At 39.6% G+C, this 17,515-nt stretch overlaps 1 long non-coding RNA gene across 1 annotated transcript; it reads right to left on the minus strand.

Moving 5' to 3' along the window:
• Window positions 1-12,012: 12,012 nt before the first annotated feature.
• On the minus strand, window positions 12,013-13,339 carry LOC147171779 (uncharacterized). Its single transcript, XR_015095463.1, has 3 exons — window positions 12,473-13,339; window positions 12,209-12,258; window positions 12,013-12,107 (listed from the first exon to the last, which is right to left on the minus strand). It is a non-coding gene; the product is annotated as an uncharacterized LOC147171779 (long non-coding RNA).
• Between the last annotated feature and the right edge of the window lie 4,176 nt (window positions 13,340-17,515).

The following is a 17,515-nucleotide window of genomic DNA, read 5'->3' on the forward strand; positions in this document are numbered from 1 at the left end:
AGCTTTGCAGGCCGATGACGTCACGTCAACGGCATTACACCTCATTAAACAAAAAAAAGAGTGATGAACAAAGATTTTGTCATGATCTTGCATAGGTAACTATGCAAGATATGTTCTTGAATGTAAATTTGTGTCAATAAAAGCATATAATAAAAAAAATAATAGCGATCATTTATTAGTTGAATTTGTTCATTGAATTAACATGGAACTTTTGTCTCCATGTAGTAAAGATAATGACAATTAACTGAACATTGATTTGTGTTTTGATATATATTTGTAATGAAATAGAAAAAAAAGGTCACTCAGGCACAGAGGAAAAGTATCAACTGATTTGCATTTCCTTTCAAACACAGTCAATCACGGCGATTTGCACCAATTTGCATAAAAAGCAAAATTATTTTAAAACATCTTAATACTTAACCATTTTACTCAAAATCACTGCTTTTTTTTTTTTTTACTTTCGCGGCTGGTCTCTAAGTATGGCGTTTTTATTTATTTCCTGTTTGGCGGTTGTTAGATTATTAACATTGTTTTTCAGTTTCAATTTATATTTTAACCGTTTTGGATATTAGTTATAAAGATATAAATATAAGATAATAGTTAATTCATATGTTAAGCCAATCTATAGTCCTTTGTTCTCTTGCCTGGGAAAGAGAAAAGTAACAGGTTTATTTTCTATATTATCTAAGGGGAGTATAGTCGAGCCGGTCGAAGAGAGTCCAAGGACAGGCTGATTTACTATTGTTCAAGTCTAATCTGATTTGTACTCATGGGAACTTGCTCATGGGAGGGGAGAGGGAACTTTCCGTATTCACTGACTTTCAATAAATAATTGTGTGCAAGAGGAGAGACACACAATTTGAACGAAACACGGCTTGAGTGTCTTCATTTTGTGTGATCAGAAGCTTCTGAATAATTATACCTTTGCAAAGGGACTTCTTCACCAGAATCTCACCATTCATTTATTGAACACGCAAAGAGTACAATAATAATATTGCCACTCTATCAAATGGTGATCCCCGACGCTGAATTCTAACGAATGGTGACGCAAATATTTTGACGATTTGCGAGCTGCGGCGTTCACGGACGGGTGGAACTTCTAGGCCTAAATAAATAAAGTACGGTAAGTGGAGACTTTTATCCACGTAGGGAAGTTCTGTCTGCAACTGGTTTTTCGTCTTCTAAATTGTCTAAATTTTTACATGAGGTCTGTGTGAACAAGTTGTAGTTTGATGTCGTTCTATTGAGAGTTGGGATTTTTCCTACGACATTGAACTGTACACGTACGTGGGGTGGTGCATTTAAAGTGACGTAAGTGCAGACCTAGGAAGCGCATTTTTGAGACAGGAAGAAGTAGAGGCTTAATTTTTGTTGTTGTTTTGTTTTGTTTTCGTCTCGCTACGAAGAATCCTTAGACTATGATATATATTGAATAAAAGGGTTGCCGGATGACGTGAGAAGTCTTTCTTCCACTAAGGATTCCGAAGGTCATAGTAGCGCACTGCTTTTTTGCAGTTTAGCCGGGTCCGGACCGCTGGATAAGTACTCATGATACTTATTTGAAAACGTCCATTTACACGTAATAAGTTATTTTGAAATTGCGGCTGTTTGAAATTGAACAGTATTGTGGGGTCCAGGTTGATTATAGCGATAATTGGATTTGTATCGCTGTATTTTCAATCGAGGGATTACGTGTTTTTTTATTTTATTTTTGGCGCTTCTACTTTTGTAGTTCTGAGGTCAGGATTAACGTATGAATTACTTTTGTTCTACGGTTTAATTCGATAGCGCGTGACAGTTATTTTGAAAATAAGCGCCTTGCAAAAATTTTGCAATATATTGAGTGAGGACAGTTTAGCTCAGCGGGATTGGATGGAACCGCTGTGTATAAACGAGAGGTCACGTGATTCTTATGTGTGTATGTTTTGTGGCCATCTGTGTTATTCCTGTAAACTTGTTTAAACGTTGTCGAAATTGTTTAAACGTTGTCGAATAAATTTAACCTATTGAACTATTATACTAAAAGTGAGACGTCACTGTATTGATAAATATTAATACTACTTGCGTAGAATATAAACCGAAAGTGGTAAAAAAAAAAAAACTACAAATGGAGGGTGATTTCGAACGTGACACTGTATGGTTTGTCCTGAATGTGCTTCCGGTTCATAGTCGGAACTTGTGCTGGGAGTCGCAGCCATGCGGAAATAAAAAAACGTCGATGAAAAATGAAAAAACAAACTATGGATCGATTGTATGAAAAGCTGTCGCTGGACAAAATGGTACGAGGGACTTTTGTATTTTCTTTGATAGATGCTGGTAATGATACAGTATCTGATTTTGATGCTAAAATAATTTCCCCTCCGAAATAAGCTGAGCCGTTCACGGGTGTTTTGTTTAAAGCTATTAACCCGTTTACAGGAAATCACCGTACAAAACTGCGGTTTAAATGCCACAAGATTTGTAGACAACGAATTGATAGAATAAAACCGTTTATTATTTTATAATGAATAAAGAGTGTGTGCGTATGAATTTGAGTGTGTGACCTAGCTTCTAAAAGGTGGGGGCTATTATTGTGATTGTGAGTGAGAACTGTGCGTATGGAGATTTTGTTTGCTTTTCTTCAATATCTTTAACTAAGTTTGGTGTTGTTTTTGTGTGTGATGAGACTGGTGTGATAATGGCGTTTGTTTTTCGAATGGGAATGTGGTAAAATAGGTTTTGCGATGTATAATGCTAAGATCCCCCCCCCCCCTCCCCGTTTCTAGGTTAGAAGAAAAAAGGGGGGCTGTGGGTTAGAGCATAATGTGTCCTCGTAATGGGACTTTTTCTCTTTTCTAGGTAAGAGAGGAATGATAAACAATGAAAAAATAAGTAATAGTATTTGAAAGATATTGTTGAGTTTTTGTAGAATAATATTAGATTAGTGTTTCATTTTTTTTTAGTGACAGAATTGATAGTCTTCTACACTATATTATTTTTGATGTAGATGGTTAATTTGTTAACTTTCCCTTTTCGGGGCAAAAGAATAAAGAATAATGATAAAATAATAGTATTTTGTATTGAGCTATATTGAGTTAACATAATTATACCTACATCTGTACAGCTGTGGCTAGAAGTAAGATAGTTGAATAAGAAGTTATAAATGTTTTTGAAGTCGATATAATAATAATGATTTTTAATATTTGTTTTTTCTCTGAGTGTGTCATTTCAGAAACTGATGCTTAAGTTCCAAAGCAGATGAGGGTTTGATGGCCTTCACTGATTACAAACTGCGAACGGGATGCGCCCCAGCTGCTGATACGTTGTATTTGCAAGTATTGCTAGTAGCTATTTTGATGGGTATTCCCCAAAAAAACAAGCTGTGTTTTTTACGAAACATTTTTGAGAAAGCAGGAAGTGAACTATCTTGCTATGATCCCATTTCCTCAGTCTGGCATTGTAGTGCATTGGATCAGCCGGGTGCATTCGTTGGTCGAGGTGAGCGCCTGGAAGGACCGAAAATGTGTCATCGGGTCCACATTGCAGACAGCGCCTGGATGTACGTGACAGAGGTCAAAGCCGCAGCCCAGTCATTCTCCTCCTGTGCCTACAGACAATCATAATGCTCAAATTCCACAATGCCCAGTGACTGTGTACAAGCCTCATTACAGAGATGTCTCCTCTCATCGCTGATGCCTGCTGAACATTGTCTGACACAGCCGCCGCCCTGAACATTGACTTTTAAAAAAGCTGGTGGTCTGACTAGGATGCGACCCTTCAATCAGTAAAATGCTACACGGTGGTATGCAAGGCATTCTTAATGTGTTGGATGGGGAACTGTGATCTATAGCAAGGTATTTCAGGAAATTGAAAACGACATATGTGAATTTGAAATGGGGGATTGAGAAAATTTATTTCAATCTATAGCCTACTAAATTTTTGCCTATTTTCTTGGGAGAATCAGTTTCTGAATCGGTACAATGGGAATTTTATTAATATGATATGATACGATATACTTTTATTTTCCCCGTGAGGAACTTTTTCCTGGACTCCGTCCAGCTGCAGCTACAGTATAGAAAAAATAATAGAATAAAATGAGTAGCAATAAGTAAAAGACTTCCCAGAAGTTTTCACAATAGTATATATTATTAATATATATATTATATAAGTATATGTTTTATATACATAATATTGAACCATGCATCTTATCGTATTGAGTTGATGCTATTTAATAAATAATAGCGAGTTTGATGGTTAATTTTAGATTTTTTATTTATTTATTTTTTTACAGCACTGTGATTTATGAATCCCAGAGATATTTTTTGTACTGTGTTTTTTATGAGCCCCACTAATATGTAAAAGAGGTGAAGTTGATTAGCAGTTTGAGAATAATTTTTAGTTTGCTTAAATCTAGGAGTATTGTTTTTAATTTTTATTTTTGTTTTTGAAATGGTAGATATTTGTAAGGTTTGTGTAATTTGTATCCTGAATTAGATTAATATGGTTACTTCTATTTTTTATGGCCCCAAAGTCATCATATATTAGTGTCTTAAATTGTATCTGCTTGTGCTAATTTTTATTGTAGTGTCCTGTAGCTCTCTCGTTTACCTCATAGCCTGATTTAGAGGGTTGTGTTATTTACGACGTCTTTTGCGGAAAGCTATGGTCTGATATTCCTTATTTATGAGTTATGAGGTCTCTATTTTACCCTCCCTTTATCTCGACGTGTTTGAAAAAATCAGTGGATCTTTGTCAAAATGAGGGAATTTATGTTTAAGAAATTAACCAATGTAGACGAATTAGTAGATTAAAAAATGAAAAGGTTTTGAAGTGATAATCCAAAGTTTGAATATGAAGAAATCTACCAGAATCGAGCGGAGCAAAGTAAGTCTGAAGCAAGCGAAGACAATAATGCATATCGCCAATGAAGGTAATTATATTATATTATATCTTTTATCTCAGAAACAATTGAAAAATGTAATGTTTGGAGCCCAGTGTTTGCAAAAGATTATATGATATGCTAGTAAAATGATTCCTTTCAGGATGGTGAAAGGCACATTTATGCAAATTTAGAACAGTAAATGTTGTGGTAAAAAATTACCTATTATTGAACAAAACTTATTTGAAAAATAAATATTTACAAGCTCTGTCTGTTATATTAATGAATGAGCGAATGTCATTCAACTCAATCAAAGGCTGGGCTCTATTTCAATGTCACAAAAATAGATATTTTCCTGTTCCAACAGCGCAGGACCTACGGATCTTAACCAAATAACATTTACTAATCCCAACTAACAAAAACTATCAGGGTTTTTTCTCCAAATAAAATTTATGTGGGTTTATGAGAAGACTAAATGAACATATTTCACTCTCAGGTTGATGACGGAAAGGAGAAGGAGACAACATTCCACAACTGGTCTACAAGGCTGCCAACTATCTCATCAACTGATGATCATCAATCTTATCACCTCCGACCTGGGAGCCACGTCAGCTGACCCAGTGTTCGGTTCTGGAGCGGCCGTTTTGACATCATTCGACATCATTCAACGGATCAAGTCAAGTGCCTTTTCCTGGGCAATCATCACGAGAATCACATTTGCAGGCAATCTATTCTGGGGTTCTGCAAAAAGCTGACAACGTCATCTTCTCATTCAACAAAGAACTTCATCACGAGATGGCTTCAAGGCGGGAACACATGTCCGTCTGCCGATACATTGCGACACTTTTTAATGAACAACATTTTGTGTTAAACCTCACATATGCTATGCTTATTCCACTAAAAAATCTTTTAATGTATCAAATTGTTTTTTAATGCCATATGATTGCTAAACTACCTCCTCTCCTGCTAAAGGGATGTTTTAATGATAATTATTTTCACCACACAACCATTGAAAAAAATGTTTTAATGTGTTGAGCTCTCACGAGCTGAAATGAGGGAATGTTAGATTATTAACATTGTTTTTCAGTTTCAATTTATATTTTAACCGTTTTGGATATTAGTTATAAAGATATAAATATAAGATAATAGTTAATTCATATGTTAAGCCAATCTATAGTCCTTTGTTCTCTTGCCTGGGAAAGAGAAAAGTAACAGGTTTCTTTTCTATATTATCTAAGGGGAGTGTAGTTGGTACCAGTCTCTGTCCGGTCGAAGAGAGTCCAAGGACAGACTGATTTACTATTGTTCAAGTCTAATCTGATTTGTACTCATGGGAACTTGCTCATGGGAGGGGAGAGGGAACTTTTCGTATTCACTGACTTTCAATAAATAACTGTGTGCAAGAGGAGAGACACACAATTTGAACGGAACACGGCTTGAGTGTCTTCATTTTGTGTGATCAGAAGCTTCTGAATAATTATACCTTTGCAAAGGGACTTCTTCACCAGAATCTCACCATTCATTTATTGAACACGCAAAGAGTACAATAATAATATTGCCACTCTATCACGGTTCATGCACCAATTCACTACTTCCTCCTCGTTGCATATCTCGTGACCACCGTATTTGTATTAACGCCAAAGCGAATTATTTTCCGACTATTTATTTTGATGTATTGTAATAGTTATTAGTTCCTTTGTCATGCATTTTTTTCAATTAACGAATATCAGCTTCGCACTGGTGTGGCACAGTGAATGCTTTTATTATTGTAAGCAGATGATCTCACTTTTACCCACTTTCAACTCACAGCATGCAGGCAAGTCATTCTTCCCCATGTGATGCACACAAGGGGTCACGGTGTCACAGCAAAATTAAATCACCACGTAGCAACAAACTAGAAAGCACCACCAATAACCAATAAAACAACTGGACCACTAACTAATGGAATAATTTACACAGAACATGCATTTCAAACACAATTTCAATCCCCAGTCCCGCAAAGCATTGCTGGGAGCGCCTCAGAGCCGAGACGCCATACAGGCGCACAGTTTCACATTTACAAGGGAGTCAGCACTTTGGTCAGTGACAAACCTCTGCCTCTCTTGCTGGTAACCTATCCATGAAATCAATATATATAAAAAAGCACAATGACCAAACGCCTCTTTTTCTTCTGCTTTTTCTTCTTCTTTGTCGTCTTATTTTGGCAGATTACCTTAAATGGGCGCTCAGCAAAAAATCTGCACATTCACTATTTATTCAAAGACAGAAATAAAATTACTTGTTTAAAAATCTCAACCCAGACTGCAGCTGCTGTTAATAGAAAGCGTAAGTACTTGGAGTGTAAAAATAAAACAATATTAATACTAATACTGGCTTGGCTTGACACAGTCACATCACATGATGGCGACAGGCCATCTGGCCACCGTTAATGTTGACGTGGAACCTTTATCTCCATATAGTAAAGATCATGATAATTAACTTTATTACAATTTTGAAATATTTTTTTTAATGAAATAGGGAAAACATTTACTCAGGCAGGTTACTGGAACTGATTTGGATTTGATGTCTAACACAGCCAATCACAACGATTGTCACCATCATCAATTTGCATAAAAAGCTAAATGACAGAAAAATCTCTTAATACTTAACTATTTTAATCAAAATCACTGCTTTTTTTTTTTTTTTCTCTTAAGAGCTCAGTATTGTTCATTCGGAAATGTCATCATGATTGCTCTTTTATTTTTATATATATATATATATATATTTTTTTTTTGTGTGTGTGTGTGTGTGTGGGTGAGTATGTGTATGTGCGTGCGTGCGTGCGTGCGTGTATTTGTTAGCTCACCAGAAAACCTATTAGAAAAAATCTCATACCGTTCACCTAAACCGAACACCAGGAGACCCGAGGGGACCAAAGAAAACCAAGGAAGGTGAAATCCAGCACCGACCAGACACCCCCCACCAGAACTCCTCCCCAGCCCAAGAAACATCCAGACCCCAACAAATCCAAAAAACATAAAATCAGGGAGGCCTCAAGAGACCAAAGGAGAGACCGAGAAAAGGAAGGAAGGACAGACGAAGCCGCGTGAGATCCGCAGACACCAGCCTCCACCGATTCAATAACCTGAGGAGGAAACAGATTGTGTCTGAGTTTCGGTAGATGCTGGTGTGGTGGATCTGGCATGCATGAAAATCTCCACCAAAGAGGGGAGCCGTCGACCCCCGCCGGAACAGAGCAAGCGCAACACCTCAGGGCCCCCCAGGCCGCGGCAGCGCCAAAGGACGACCCCCGGGCCCCGCCAGGGCCACCGGCCGGAGAGCAAACCCAGGAGCAGGAGCGCCCCCCGCCCCAACACGGCCCGCGCCCCCGACCCAACGCAGCAGGACGGGGCACTGCAGGCCCGCCAGGCACCCCACCGGCCCCCAACCCCCGCACCCCCACGACCCCCCGCCCCCTATCCACCCCCCCCCCCACCCCGCAACCCCCACCACCGCCCCCCCCCAACAAAGCCGCCCCGACCCCACCCCGACCAACCGGCAGCCCCCGGGGACCACCCGCACCCAGGCACCGGCGCCGAAGAGGGGCCGGACAGCGGAGCGGAGAGGGCAGCCGCGCCCACCCCATCCCCCGCCGTGTGGAAGGACGGAACACCGGGGGCAGAAGGGGGAGATGGGGGCACCGGAGGGCGGCCGACACCCCCGAACCCCAGGCCCAGCGGGGGAAGGCCCCGGTCGTCACCCCAGCGTTCTTTGTGAAAATTAACCCCTGTTACTGAGTCCGCCAGCTCGCCGACTGGCGAACTCTACCCCTAAACCGTGAATGTGACCCCACCCAGTGTATATACAAGTGTGTGTGTGTGGTGCATTAAAATTAGGAGCAGGTGAACCGGAGCCGATGGAAATGATATTCCCACGCTCCGATCCACCCACCACCCAAGCATGTTACTGAGTGTATGTGGTGCATTAAAAAAAAATAGATAGGGCGGGGGGGGGGGGGGGCATCACTGCTCTATACTGCGGCCCCCAACCGATGGCACCCCCGCAAGCCCCCCCCCCCACAAGTTGTGTGGTGTATTAAAATTGGAGGGGAGTTGTAGGGTGAAGACGGTGTTTCCACCCTACCCCACCCCCCAAAGTGTGTTATGTGCCCTATATGTCTATAAAAGTGTATTGTGCAAACCTAGTGTAGTGAGTTAAGAGGAGTGACCAGCGGGGCCCTCCCCAACCGGGCGGGGGCAGGAGGCGCACCGGCCCACCAAGCCCCCACCCACCCCACCAGGACCCCGGTGGGCATATGGGACCCGTCCGGCGGGGCGATAGGGCTCGCCCCCCGGATACTGGGTCCCGCCCGAGGCGCCAGGACGCCCACTGGAGCGGGGCGGGCACGACATCAAACCCCAGCCACCCCCGCCGGCCCCCGTAGCACCGAGACCCGGGCCATGGATGGAGCCCCCGGCCCAGGGGAGGGGAAGGAAGGCGTACCGGGGAGGGGGAAGGGAGGGGGGAAGGAGACGACAAGAAGGGCAGGGGGCAGCGGCAGGGACACAGAGAGAGGGGGAGAGGAGGAGGAAGGGTGACGAGGGAGAAGGGACAGGGAGGCGGAGGACGGGCGGGGAGAGGCGAGGAGGAAGAGGCAGCAAGGGGGAGGAAGGGGGAGGGGAGAGGGAACCACCGGGCACCCCGGCGGCCCACAGGCCCCGAACCGCGTCGCCGGGCCCAGAGCGACGGACCGCGCCGGAACGGCGCCGCCCCCGACACCAGGGAAAGCCCCGCAACGCAGCACCCCCCAAGAGACCCAGGGAACGGCCAAGACGCAGCCGCCACCCAGCAGCCAACAGAGGGGCAGACCCGCCCACGCCCAGCCAGGGGGGACAGCACCCACAGAATTAACCCACTGGCATGCCGTGAATCCGAATATCAACCCCTGGTGCCCATCGGAGGTGAATCCGCTCGATCCCGCTGGCAGCAGCCGGGTTCCTGACTATAGAAACACAACCATTAGTTACAAATTGCCTAATACAGAAACATCAATGCAAGTTATAACGCTGCTGTGGCTCTCGCTAACAGGCAGAATTAAGATCCAAGTTTAGGTTAAAAAATTCTATATACGTAGACCATGTTTCTTTAAATTTTGACATTTGGTTTTTATTTGAGGCAGATATTTTTTCCATTAAAATATGATTTATGAGGAGGTTAGACCATTGGTCGATATTCAAAGTTTGTTTATTTTTCCAGTTAACAAGAATTGTTTTTTTTCCGATAGTAAGGGCTACAAGTATAGATTGAAATTGTTTATGTGGTAAGTCAATTGTTGTTAAGTCACCTAGCAAACACAAGTTTGGAGAGAACGGTATCCTACAGTCCAAGACAGCGGAAAGTTTTTTCCAAGACTTTAGTCCAGAAACACATAACCGGAGTACATAACCATAAAGCATGAAAATAAGTGTCTGTAGTGTTTTGCTTTTTATTACATTAAGTTTGTTCCTGCATGTTTAATGAATGTTTTGCGCAGAATTGTGTCAATTTAATTAATTTCACTTAATGCAACCGTGACTGTGGACCGCACTACAAACAATTACATCCCAGCCATGTACCTTACTTGTTATGATGTGAAAGCAATGATTTTGAGAGTCAGGTTGAAATGATTGGTACTCTACGTGGCACAATGTAGATGGGTTTAATGCTTCATGTTTAAACCACGTCATTATTGATTGCATCGTGTTTTTTCCCAATTGTGCGTGTGAAACATTACACACACAACTAAGTGAGTGTCTCTCACTGACAATTATATTGATGGAAGCTTTACATCCGTTAATGCATATTTCGTCATTTTGTTTGCCGGCAATCGGCAATAAAGTGGACATCTGTCATTGACGGTTTGACGGATCTTCCGTCAAAGTTGAGAATGCCCAGTGCTGGTCAAAGGTATTAATCATTATATGCCTATAGTTAACTGTGGAAGACCTTAAAATACTGTGGCGTAATCCCTTTAAAAGAAAGATCACGGTCAAGAAAGAAACTAAGAGACTTGTATTTACATACCAGTTCCATTGGACTTCCTTGTTGAGTTACAAGGGTTGGGATATTCCCTTGTAACTCATGTGTGTTAGAGAATACCATAAGTTTAGTTTATCTGTGTTTAAAACCAATTTCAAACTCCTCAGGTGAGATTGGACAACATTAAAAGCAGCTTGTAAAAACTCAAGTCTGAGCAAGTGAGGATGAACAGCAATAAACTATAGTATCATCTGCATACAAGTGATAAAATGCATTCAACACATTAGCACACAGACTGTTGATATAGATTGAAAATAGAATGGGTCCCAGGACTGGAGCACACCTTTAGTAACATTTCGAAGTGGATCCAGTCAAATGCACGTCACTGTTTGTTTGATAGTCACTAAACCAATGACAGGCAGATTTTTACAAGGTGTTATCCAACAGTCTGTGGTCCACTGTGTCAAAGGCTTTTGGACAAATCAATAAAACACAATATTTCTGTGTCTGTCCAGAGCCTCAATAACATCATTTAAAACTTTAAGACCAGCTGTAACAGTGCTGTGCTGTTTTCTGAAAACCTGATTGAAATAATGATAAAATATTTATTTGACTCTTAAAAACTCCTTTAACTTTTTCAATGCCAAGCGATTTCCTAAAGAAAACCCTTAAAATGCCAACCGATTTTATGCCAAGCGATTTCCTAAAGAAAACCCCTAAAATGCCAGCCGCTTTTTAGCATTTTGACTCATTTCCAAGGCTGACTAGAATATTGTGTGTTATGACTAAATATACATGGGTACTATATGAAAGATTGGATTCTGCTCTTTCAAAAAAAAAAAAAAATTTGGTTCTACCTTATTCCGTTCTTTAGTAATCACCATTTTCTGCACAGCGATGACTATGACACTGATATCTCAAACATCTAAATAGTCATTCCTTTCATCGAACATGAACACAAATATTGAAAATGTGTTTTTAATGGCAAAATAATTTATTTACAGAAGATGTGTGTCAACAAACATTTTCACAGTTGGTAAACTACTTACAAAACGTTTGGCAAATTATCAGGAATGTGTTTGTGTGTGTGTTTTAGACCCTATATATATATATATATATATATATATATATATATATATATATATATATTGTGTGTGTGGTAAGTGAAGCACTCTCCTGTGTAGGCCCCCTGCGCCCGGGAGTTGATGTAAAGGGAAATGCGGTTGCCAGCCAACTTTACGCCACCTAGAATCTGAAATAGAAATAAGCAGTTAGTATGAAATATATATATATATATATATAGATAGATAGAGAGAGATTTTCCCAATTATTGCTGTGGGTTTATGGGAATACCTTTTCTTTACTTTGCTCTTCCTGCAGGAGGTGGCCATGGAGCTGTACTGCTGCTGGGTAAATTACAGAAAAATACATACACTTTAGTTACCAGGGCATCATCATATGTAGTTTTGTTTTATTGCGTCGGGCTATTATGATCTTATCCATACAAGTCATTTAATTCTCAGGGCATTATATATTGATACTATAATACTGAACTAGTCCAATTGTGAGTACTTGACTTATAAAGCATTTAGCAAAATGCTACACGTTAGCGCTTACCTTCGGGTTTTTGGGGGGGATGAATCTCTGCTTCTTTTGGATATTTCTGCAAGCATCCAATCATTTAACGAATCCGGATCGGCATTGTTGTATTGGTTGTTGTCAGATAACCTAGCCAACAAGATGAATTCTCGTGGTATTTGTGAGTTCACAAACTCGAGAAAATACCTCTTGTACCACTCTCGCTGATACGTTTACAGCCGATCTTTTTTCGATCGGACCAGTCAAGTGTTGTTTAGGCAGGACAAAACCAATAAGCGCGGGGGCGAAATAAACAGACGAATGGATGCTGCAATTAATTATGTTCTCGCAGAATTTCTCACCGTTTCCTTGTTGAATTTGAACAGCAAAAGGAGTTTCATGTATTTTTATCTGGTAAAGATGTTCGTGAACCCACCAAGACGAGACGGAAGACGAGATTTTCATCCGTTGCCTTGATTGCTCAAAACAAAATGTGCAAAGATGCTCCAATCAGCTCGAAGTATTGTACAGCAAGCCCCGCCTTTCCCGAACAGGTCTGCCTAGTACCAGATTGATAATGTGAAGAACTCCTTTGAGTGAATCACAATTATCAATCTGGCTGGCGAGGTTAGTTGTCAGAGTCCTCGTCAGATGACGAGGTTTGCGTTGAAATACGCAGAGGTCCATGCATGCTGGAACCATTAGTGGCTTTTTGCCTCCCCTTGACGTTTGCCGCGTCTGTCGCATTTCGACCTCCGCGTCCCTTGTAGGATGATCGTCACCTTCCTCATCTTTGTCACCATCTGTTAGTCTCCCGTGAGAAATACTCTGCTCAAGTATGAGCTGTTTGAATGAGTCCGTCGATTACTTGTGTTCCGCCATGTTATCTCGCCGTCTACTACGAGACTCTGCACCATCCTTCCTGTTTTATGCAATGACCAGGAAGTGAATGAGGCCATGCAAAATTATTCTTCTGATTTCAGTTTTTATTCAAAGAGACTGTGTAGTATTCTATACTATTGATAGCATTGTAGTTCTCAATAACACAGGTCTCAATAAAGCATTTAAAAATTAAAAATTTAAATAATAAAGAGGCCCGTGCACCATTGTTCTTATGCTTCCTGTTTTTATGAAAAGAGGGCAACTGCTGCCATCAAGTGGTCACCATTAACAATTACAGTGTCAGGCCTTCATATATAAAGGAGACCTGCCCAAAAGTGTAATCCACCCATTCATTAAAAAAATTAATTTAAAAAACGTAGTTGACGAGAAGATTTTCGAGAAGATATTTTACTGGCGCAATTAATTAATATATATATATATATATATATATAGGGTCTAAAACACACACACAAACACATTCCTGCCCTTAGGTGATGAGAGTTCTCATCCGTGGCAGAAAAATTGTTAATTGATCACTGACTATCCGTTCAAATATTTTAGCTAAAATTCATAATTTGGAAATTGGTCTGTAAATGTTTCCATTAGTGGGAGAACAAATGCAGACTTCCAGACTCTGGGAATTTTATTGCTGATAAAACTCAAACTAAAGATATGTACTAGTGGCTCAACAATAAAACCAGCAGCCATTTTCAGAAAAATTGTCAGGCCTTAAAGTTTCGTATCAATAATTGTGGATTCAACAAACAACAGATCAGATGCACTCTCACGGGAGATACAGGAGGTAAAGATAAGCTTACAATACACTCAAAAAGAAGTGGACAAGTTAAAAATGGACAAGGATAAACAGATGGAGCACAACAAAGCTACACAGTCGGATGTTTTCAAACTATTGATTATTTGGAAGGACAGTCCAAGAGAAACAATTAAATCTTTGATGGAATTCCAGAGTCACCAGGAGAGTCATGGACTGAGACGGAGGGAAAGGTTATGAAAGTGATAACTGAAAACCTAAAAATTCAGCAAACAGTTGATATAGAAAGGGGACATCGCACAGGAAAAATTAGTGAGGACCGACAAGGAAGACCAAGGCCGGTGGTAGTGAAGCTGCAAAGATTTAAGGATAAATCAGTTATTCTACAAAAAGCTGAGAATCTTAAGGGAACAAAAAATTCCATAAATGAGGACTATACAGATGTTGTTAAAAGGAAATGAAAAGAACTGATGCCTGAACTGAAAGCGAGAGGGGAGAAATTCCATACTTACGACATGACAAGTTGATTACTCATGCTCGCACCAGTACATCAAAACTCAGTAAAGGCAAATAATCCACAAAAAGCATGAGAAATATACAATCTCCAGGGCATTCAATAAACTCATTGTAGATGATGACAAAAATCCAATTGACAACATTAACCATTGAAGTACATATTGTATAATGTCATTATAAGCTGTATGTATAGAACACCAGGATCATGTCTTGACATATTTAATGAAAAACTAACGGACATTCTCAGATACACAAATGATAAAAAATAAAAAAACGCAAATGATGTGTGGTGATTTTAACATTGATTTGTGGGCATCAGAAAACAACGGATTTTTATAAATACAATGTATAGTACTAATCTATTCCCTGTAATTATGAAACCTAGCAGAATAAAAATGTATACAGCTATATTAATAGATAACATATTTATAAATAAAATTGACCATAAAATAGAAAGTGGACTTCTTATTAATGATATAAATGATCATCTTCCGGTCTTTGCAATCTTCCAAGACTGTGTTGATAAAAAATAAATAAAACCAACAAAAACTTACACATCAGAAACAAGACACAAGAACACAACGCTCCATGGCTGCCTTTAAGTTGGATTTAGAAAAACATAATTGGTCTGAGGTCTATTCAAATGATGATCCCAATATCGCATACAGTGCATTTTAGTCTACCATTATTTCTCTATACAATAAACATTGTCCATTAATAAAAACCACAAGCAAGTATAAAGGTCTAAATAAGGCATAGAGGACGAAGGGGATAGAGAATGCACGTAAAAACAAAAACATTTTATACAAAAGATTTATTAAATTGAGAACTATGGAAGCTGAAATAAAGTACAAGACCTACAAAAATAAACTATTGAATATTATACAAACAAGTAAGAAAGATTACTACCATGCATTACTTGAGCAAAATAAAAACAACACACAAGAAAAATGGAAAATACAAAATCGTGTAATTAAAAATAGCTAAAAAAAATAGATTATCCAGAATATTTTATAAAAGATAAAAATATTGTTATTGAAAAAATGTCATCCATAGTTATGTAGTGTAATTTATATAGGAAAATCCATCCATCCATCCATTTTCTTAACCGCTTTTCCTAACAAGGGTCACGGGGGGCGCTGGAGCCTATCCTAGCTGGCTTCGGGCAGTAGGCGGGGTACACCGTGAACTGGTTGCCAGCCAATCGCAGGGCACACAGAGACGAACAACCATCCACACTCACAATCACACCTATGGACAACTTGAAGAGTTCAATTAACCTGACATGTATGTCTTTGGAATGTGGGAGGAAACCGGAGTACCCGGAGAAAACCCACGCAAGCCTCTGTACTGGGAGGCGGACGTGCTAATCAGTCACCCACCGTGCCGCCTGAAAAAATTTCAGACATAGCTAATGATTTTAATGAGTATTTTGTTAATGTTGGAAGTAATTTGGAAAAAGAAATCCCTGAGCCAAGAAACAAACATGAAATAGATAAGCATATAAAAAAAATCCATCCACTATGTGGCTTAATGCTTTTAATGAGAAGTATTAAATGTTGTTAAAATATTAAAAAATAAAAACTCCACTGACTGCTTCAATATTGATATGACATTAGTAAAAAGTATTATAGAATATGTTGTGCAACCTTTCACATATATATGTAATTTGTCATTTAAAGCCGGTATATTTCCATCAAAAATGAAAATAGAAAAAGTTATTCCTATTCATAAAAATGGAGAAAGACATATATTCACTAAGTATAGACCAACATCACTGCTGCCACAGTTCTCAAAAATTCTAGATTTTTTTTTTTCATATAGACTGGACAAAATTATTGAGAAACATAAGCTTTTAAGTAAAAATCAATATGGGTTTAGAGAAAAACGCACCACCTCAATAGCAGTCATGGAACTCGTAGAAACAATATCTACTAACATAGATAATAAAAAAAAATACTGTTGGAATTGTTATAGATAAAAAAAAAAGCACTTTTTTTTTTTTATATATATATATATAAATATATAAAGAGCTCAGTATTGTTCATTCGGAAATGTCATCATCATTGCTCTTTATTTTTTTATTATTTATATATATATATATATATATATTTTTTGTATGTGGGTGAGTATGTGTGTGTGCGTGCGTGCGTGCGTGTATTTGTTAGCTCACCAAAAACCTATTAGAAAAAATCCCATACCGTTCATCTAAACCGAACACCGCCGTCAGGAGACCCGAGGGGACCAAAGAAAACCAAGGAAGGTGAAATCCAGCACCGACCAGACACCACCCACCGGGCCACCCACCAGAATTCTTCCCCAACCCAAGAAACATCTAAATTCCAATAAATCCTATCCAATAAAATGTCTGCGGATCTCACGCGGCTTCGTCTGTCCTTCCTTCCTTTTCTCGGTCTCTCCTTTGGTCTCTTGAGGCCTCCCTGATTTTATGTTTTTTGGATTTGTTGGGGTCTGGATGTTTCTTGGGCTGGGGAGGAGTTCTGGTGGGGGGTGTCTGGTCGGTGCTGGATTTCACCTTCCTTGGTTTTCTTTGGTCCCCTCGGGTCTCCTGGTGTTCGGTTTAGGTGAACGGTATGAGATTTTTTCTAATAGGTTTTCTGGTGAGCTAACAAATACACGCACGCACGCACGCACGCACATACACATACTCACCCACACACACACACACAAAAAAATTCAAAAATAAATAAATAAATAAAAAAAGAGAGCAATGATGATGACATTTCCGAATGAACAATACTGAGCTCTTAAAAAATAAAAAATAAATAAATACATAAATAAATTCCAATAAATCCAAAAAAAAAAAAAATAAATCAGGGAGACCGAAGGAGAGACTGAGGAAAGGAAGGAAGGACAGACGAAGCCAAGTGAGATCCACAGACACCAGCCTC

The sequence above is a fragment of the Leptonotus elevatus genome, chromosome 6, assembly GCF_054856555.1.
Source record: "Leptonotus elevatus isolate MCC_2025b chromosome 6, RoL_Lele_1.0, whole genome shotgun sequence".
NCBI classification, from domain to species: domain Eukaryota; kingdom Metazoa; phylum Chordata; class Actinopteri; order Syngnathiformes; family Syngnathidae; genus Leptonotus; species Leptonotus elevatus.